This window comes from Octopus bimaculoides, chromosome 10, assembly GCF_001194135.2.
Source record: "Octopus bimaculoides isolate UCB-OBI-ISO-001 chromosome 10, ASM119413v2, whole genome shotgun sequence".
NCBI classification, from domain to species: Eukaryota; Metazoa; Mollusca; class Cephalopoda; order Octopoda; family Octopodidae; genus Octopus; species Octopus bimaculoides.
The window spans coordinates 74,912,355-74,920,355 of NC_068990.1; the positions used below are offsets into that span (position 1 = coordinate 74,912,355).

General features: G+C 34.8%; 1 protein-coding gene across 1 annotated transcript in view; it reads right to left on the bottom strand.

Annotated features, from left to right (window-relative positions):
- Positions 1 to 8,001, bottom strand: part of LOC106869966 (heterochromatin protein 1) — a 97,541-nt gene that overhangs the window by 50,091 nt on the left and 39,449 nt on the right. The window lies entirely within an intron of this gene.

The window sequence follows — 8,001 nt, forward strand, 5'->3', positions numbered from 1 at the left end:
AGAGAGGGAGAGAGAGAGAGAGAGAGAGAAGGAAGAGAGAAAAAAAAAAGCTAAGACAAAAAGAGTTTCAGTAAAACTTAGGAAATGGGTTTTGTAATCTCACAAGATATGATCTATACTGGAAATTTTAACCTGGTAAGAATTAACCAAAGTAAACTAAGCATTTTTAACTAATCCACCTCCACCCACGTACTTTCACTTAGATATATCTTATTTACTTATATACTTATATGTTGATTAACTGAGAATGAACAAGAGCAACATGGAAACTGGAGATAGCATTGTTTATCACATATCTTGTAGAAGGAGTTGTTTATGTTTATTCATCTCTTTCTTGCCTTTTTATTAAGATTGACAATTTTAATTTCCTTAAAGCCTTACATGGAGTTGCTTAAATGTAATTATCCTCTCCTCAGTGATCCGACAGGCATGCTAAATTCCACACAAAAATCACAAGAATGCACAGCTTCCCCACCGCCACTATTCTTCATTTTCCCTTTCGTTCTTTTTTTTTCTTCTTCTTCTTCTTCTTTCCAAAGGCACCAAAGAGAAATAGATCACACTTCTGTATTCATGGCTCAGCAATAAATACATTGCTAACTCAATAATTATATTGCTTTAAGTTCAAAACCGATGCAAGAATGAACTTCAGCTGTGATTAATACTCGCATTCCTTCACTCTCTCAGTCTAAAATGTACACACAACGCTGGTATGGTTAACCCATTAGCATTTAAACCAACCATATCCAGCCCAAATATTCAACCTGTTTTATATTTACATCAGCCAGACCCAGCCACTTGCACCTATCCATTTAATTTGACCGAATAATCTGAATGCTCAAGGGTTAAACAGTAAAATATGTTTTTTTTTTAAAGTGTAATTTTTATATACAATGAAAGCCATTTAATGTATTCACTTTGGGATGAAGCTTTCCTCAGCATGCTCGGGAACCACTAACTTTGATAACATTATCCATAATGATATTAACCATTTAGCATTCAGATTACTGTCAAATGTTATATATATATAGTTTTCTCTCATTTCTTTCAATCAAAATGTACCTCTACTACCTTCGTTGATACTACTTATTTTCACTCTCTTCCAACTCTCTCAGCACAGCCACTGCATTCCCCTCCCATTTTCCTCGAGCATGAAAAAAGAAAGAGGCTGGCCCACCAAAAAAACAAGCTTACACGACAAGGCCTATTACACACACACACAAAATCATTTTGCATTCATGCTAGTACACGTTGGATAGGCTTCACAGCTCTCAACACAGCCAATAACATTGGGTACACAGCAACAGAGAAAAAAACCCCCAGCTAATTTTGGTGTATATATATTACAGTATGAACCAAGTGTGTTTCATTGTATCACCAGCACATAAGTGTTATACATCCTAGACGTATAACATGTAATAATGGATTGCAGAGTTCACATATCAACCATGGTCGTTTGTAGTATGGTTTCTTCATTCTCTTGAAACATGTCATATTCTAGAAGCATTTCTGGGGCACTGACACTTAAAGAGACTTTCTGCAACATAGATCCCTTAACTCTGCAGTTTTATTTAGAGGTACTGCTTTCTTAGATGGATAACCTTTGATTCCATCTGCACAGTTAATGTCTTGTTTGTATCTTCCACTGTTGGTATAACTTGTATGACTTAGTTAGAAATAGGAGTGGGTAGGGGGTAAGTATTGCTACAATAACTGGTACAGAAGGGTTAAACAATAAGAGACAGATGTTATATTATAAAACTCAATAGAGTGAGGTAGAGGGTTATGTTATGTTATAAAAGGGAGTGGTGGCAGGTGACAATGTTATGACATCATCACCCCTTTACATACATTAAAAGACAAATTTTATTAACCATATCACACTATTGAAATTTGAGTCCTTGTTGTGGCTGGAGTTATATCCATCAGTAATATCTATTAATTCCATCTGTACTTGGTTTTGCAGTTAGTTTAATTTCTTTAGCACAACAATAGGTCAAAGTTTATCAACTGATATGCTAAAATAGATATAAAAAAACCCCACATCTCAGTCAAGCCTCATATATTTCAAGTTACCCTTGAAACTTGTAAGATAAATCTTTTATCGCAGTATGACAAGGAGTATTTGGATCTACATGCAAGTGAGACTATATTATTTGATAACAATAATAATAATGTTTTTAAATATTTTAGAAGAAGTCCAGCAATTTTGAGGTGGAGGCGAGTCGATTACATTGACACCAGTCATCAACTAGTACTTATATGAGCTCACAAAATAAGACTCGCAAACCAAATGAAGACAATTCAAAGAGAAAGAAACACACACACAGACAGAGTTAGTCAGTTAGGCAGACATAGAAGATACACACACAGCATGAAGCAAAGTCATTCACAATATTGGAGAATTACTGGATTAAATTTCTTTGTTTGACTGCAGTATATTAGAATATTACTTTACAATATGGAAAATAGTTTTTAAAATATCTGTAGTCGATGTTAAAGAACTTCTTAAAATAAAACAAAAGTTCATTTCTAAAATCTTAAGATTACCTATAATAGCAACACAGCTATAACACTGAAGTGAGTTTTAGTTGGCAATTCTTAATTACCATGACAAACCAACTTAACGAGGCTTAGGCCACAGTAACAAGCCTGAGGATATAAGATCTTAGAAAACGAAGACATAAAAGCAGCAGGAAGCTGTATAGTAAAGACACCCAGCAGCTAAAAGATACAAGACATGATGGATATAGACCACATAGATTCAGCTAAGAGAAGAAGGATGAGTAAGAGACTAAATGTATGTTCAGATGTTTGCTCCTTCATCAAAGTTTCTATTCAAATTCTACCAGACTTTTCCTTAAAGTGGGCAAAAGGTGAACTTTATATATTACATAAAGGCTCTCACTGCTAGCATAAATATTAATGACCTCATGTGACAAGATAAAACCATTTTACATTAGGGTAAACATCAACTGACCTTCAACTATGCAAAGCTATTAAATAATTGTATTTAACTCTTAAGAAAAACAAACATTCTTTTTTCTCTTGGCTAATGAATGGAGAATTTTAAAGTGGTGATGTTTTGCTTGGCAAGAATGTCAAACCAAATATTCATTTATTCCATTTTTGCTCGTGGCAGTGTTAACAGTAGGTGAAAATTAGCTTAACTACCGAATTTGGCATCACAGTATTCAGACTTGTGGGTGGACGGGGGAAAGTAACTTAGTCTTCTACCAGGGAATCTGTAATTTTTACCTGCAAGATACAGAAGCATAACAGACATACTAACCAACAAAAAAAAATAAAAAAATAAATAAATAAAATAAAATAAAAAGGATGCTTCGATATTAATCACTTGGTTTTGCTCAATGGGGCAGCCAAAATCTCTTTCAACAAATTCCCTGCTGTCTTTAATATTAGGGAGTGCATGATTAAGTCCTAAATCGTAACAAAAACAAGCTCACAGTAAAGACGAGAGCTACAATTAGAAATGCCAACCAAGCCATAGGTATGCAGCTTAAGCAGAGCTGGCCCTATGGCTATGCAACAACAAAAACAACAACCACGACAAAAATCTTTATTATGCTATCAACTTATAAAAGTTGTGTTTACAACCATCCCATTTTGGAAACATTTCACACATTTTTTTTCCCTTCTTTTTTTCTTACTCAGCAATAATACTTATCTCAGTAACAACCCCACCACCCCATAACAACACCCAAACGTTTTGCTGAAGAGGAAGGTTTCATTCGATTATATTGATTCCAGGGTGTTAATTGCTACTTATTTTATCTCAGAAGGGCAAAAGCAAAGCTGAACTGAGCTGACCACAGCAGAATTTGAACACAAAACATGAAAGGACATCAATGCCTAACATAGAGCATTTCATTAATCATTTTACATACTCTGAAACATCCATACATAAGAACAAATATTTTAATCCATAATTTGAACCTCAACTTTTCATTTGTTTAATGGCTTCTTGAATATAGAATACACATACACACACTCATCCAAGTTTTGATTTTGCACTTCTTTCTTCAGCATAGAAACTATTTTCAATTATTTAAATACAATAAATAACTTGATGCAACAAGAACAATAAATAAATATAAAACTTATAAATCATTACCATTGGTGTATTATTTATATACTAGGTTTGTTTTTGGTTTTTTTTTTGTTCCCTTTTTTTTCTTTTTTAAAGTTGAAGTAGATAAAATTTTGATGAAGATGCAATTAGAAGGTGAATAACACAATGCTGCATACATATATGCCTTTAAACTTATCATGCAAAAATATACAGACATCATATTTGAGCTGGTGCAAAGATGAAAAAAAAAAAGAAAAGAAAAAAACATTAAAAGAAAGGGGGGAAAAAAACTATAAAAAGTGAACAAAACCAAATATCCATCACATTCAGAGAGAGAGAGAGAGAGAGAGAGAGAGAGAGAGAGAGAGAGAGAGAAAGAGAGAGAGAGAAACAGACAGAGAAAGAGAGAAAAAGCATTACAGATTATTATCTGTTAGATATCAACCCTTAGCATGACCAAATTAATAACAAGCATATGGAAGATGATAGAAGTATAAAACATATATAAATATGTGTGTGTTTGTGTGCATACATACATTAATGCAAGCCACTAATGGTTTTCCTCATTCAAGTGTAAATAAAAATATCACGCTTTTTAGATAGACAACTCACAATTCAAATGCATTTCGAAAACAAATTTATAAATGAAAATGGGCAAAGATATAAATAACTGACAAACCGAAAAGACTGCTACCAAATATCCAAATATTTTTCTCAAACTATTTTACTTTCCAATTATTTTAATTTTTTTTTTCTTGCAGAGTATTTTTCATTTTCCTTTACTTTTTTTAATAATTTTTTTTTTCTTTTTGAAATCATGAAAACAAGTGATTGAGAAAAAGGAAATCAAGAGATTTGTATGTATCAGAGGAAAATTCGACAATCAATTCTTAAGTTTATATTAGAAAAGCAGATGTGATAAAAAAAAAAAGCCAAAAACAAAAACCAAAGAGAAAAATATACAAAAATAAAATCAAAAAAGAAAGAAAGTAAAAAAAAAAAAAGAAAAAGTACAGCTAATAGATTGTCTGTCAGAAATGGAAACAAATTTGACATGTGAGAATTTTTCAAGATCTACAATACTAACAATATTTATGTGATAAGTAAAAACAAAAGAATATTTTTGTAATAAACAATTTGGCTTGTTGCAAATATGTTGGAGTGAAAATACAGGTAGATGCAGCCATGTATGAGAAAAGTGAATAGAAGATAAAGCTAAAATCCACATATTTGCACATGTCAGGACTTTCTATGATAGCACATTTTCATGCGTGTAAGTGTGACTGAGAAAATTGCTTCCCCAGCCATGTGGTCTTTGGTTTCAGTCCCACAGCAAAGTATCTGGGGCAAGAATCTTCTACTAGAGCAAAGTCTTGAGTAGATTCAGTAGTTGGAAACAAATCGACCCCAGGACTTATTCTTTGGAAGCCTAGTACTTATTCTATTGGTCTATTTTGCCGAACTGCTAAGTTACGGGGGTCATAAACCAACATTGGTTGTCAAGCATTGGTGGGAGCACAAACACAGACACCAACATACACACATATATATATATATATATATATACGACGAGCTTCTTTCAGCTTCCATCTACCAAATCCCCTTGCATGGCTTTAGTCGACTTGAGGCCATAGTAGAAAACACTTGCCCAAGGTGCTATGCAGTTGAACTGAACCCAGAACCATGTGGTTGGCAACTAAATTCCATTAAGGGATACAAGCATCCTAGTCCTCCAGTTTATACCAGTGTTCAGTGAAAACCAAGTATATTAGTTTACCACTGAAATGTATAGGTATTTCAAAAACTTTATGAATGAGAATATGAAAATTTTAGCCAATCAGAAGCGAGTATTTTACACATCACCATGAAGTTCTGTTAGCATATTAAGCAAAGAAGCCCGATGTAGGCAAGAATTTTCTATGAATTTGAACGTCTTTAAATGACTAACATGTCAGTCAATTTGATCTATTTCCTTCATTCTCTCATTTATATATATATATATATATATATATATATATACACACATACAAACTTTTATCCTTTACTTGTTTCAGTCATTAGACTGGCTATGCTGGGACATTGCTATGAAGAATCTTAATCAAACAAATAAAATCCAGTACTTTACATTCTCTTTTTTAAAGCCTGATACTTATTCTACCAGTCTCTTGTCAAGCCACTAAGTTTTGGGTACATAAACACACCAACACCAGATGTCAAACAGTGGCAGCACACAAATACACACATTTATTTATATACAACAGGCTTCTTTCAGTTTTTGTCTACCAAATCCACTCACAAGGCTTTGGTTGGTGCAAGGTTACAGTAGAAGACGCTTGCCCAAGGTGCCATGCAGTGGGACCAAACCCAGAACCATGTGATTGAGAAGCAAACTTCTTACCACACAGCCACATACATAAATGTGTGTACACATGTATGTGCATGTGTGTGCCCTAGTCTTGATATCACACAATGACTGTAAATGAGCATCACCATTAAAGAGGTGATGTTGTTTGTTTCCAGTATTCTGTGCAAACTACATCTGGCCATAGGAAATGTTTGGAACCAGGCTAGGGTTAGTGACAGGAAGGGCATCAGATGTAAGGAGTCAGAATAAATAAATACCACAAAACCATAAATTCTGCCAACAGAAAACTTGATCATAGCAAGCAATCTGTATATGTAGCTACCATGTTGAGATAACAATGGCTAAATATGAGCAGACTGTCATTTTTGGTTCCAGCATTCTGTGGGTTATGAGCCATCCAATTCAAACAAATTCTTCACATTTTTGTTTTTAACCCTTTAACATTCAGATTAGTCATCAAATGTAATGTTTATTTATTCATCATCATCATCATCATCATCATCGTTTAACGTCCGCCTTCCATGCTAGCATGGGTTGAACGATTTGACTGAGGACTGGTGAAACCGGATGGCAACACCAGGCTCCAGTCTGATTTAGTAGAGCTTCTACAGCTGGATGCTCTTCCTAACGCCAACCACTCAGAGAGTGTAGTCGGTACTTTTACGTGTCACCCGCACAAAGGCCAGTCAGGCGGTACTGGCAACGGCCACGCTCAAAATGGTGTATTTTATGTGCCACCCACACAAGAGCCAGTCCAGGGGCACTGGCAACGATCTCGCTCGAAAAAATTCATATTGTTTTGAATTAAACATACATTATCTTGCAGGTTCAAGATTTTGATGATGTGATTGTTTATGTTTAGAATAACACTTTAAAGTAGATTTGTCTAAGGTCGGATCTGGTCAGTTTTAACATAAAACAGGTGGTATATTGGGGCAAGTTAATGAGGCTGGTTTGAATGTTAAAAGGTTAACCGCCACTATAATTTCACAAATGATGTATGACAAAACAAATAGGATAAACACATACACATTACACACATAAGTGCAAACATAAACATGGGGAGAAAACACAGCTGAGAGGGTAATTAGCGCTCCGGCTGGTGAATATGGTTATTTCTATTCTCTATCAGAAACCCAATGGTAAATCACTCATATGAACATGTACTATTGATATTTACAGGTGTATGTATATATGCACACACACACACATAAATATACATGATGCCTAGACCCCCTTTGGTCAGGACTTGCCATGGGATTGCACCTAGAAAATTACCCTCCCAGGCACAAGTCCAGGCGAGGTTGTTTATGGTCTCTTCACACCACCGATGTTATCCAATGGAAAGGCAAAGGCCGATACAGCTTGGCACCTGTGACATCGCAACTCCTTTCTACAGCTGAGTGAACTGGGGCAACGTGAAATAAGGTGTCTTGTTCAAGAATACAACATGCAGCCCAGTCCGGGATTCAAACTCACAACCTCACGATCATAAGCTATACGCTGTAACCACTGAGTCATGCACCTTCAGTATAAATATAAA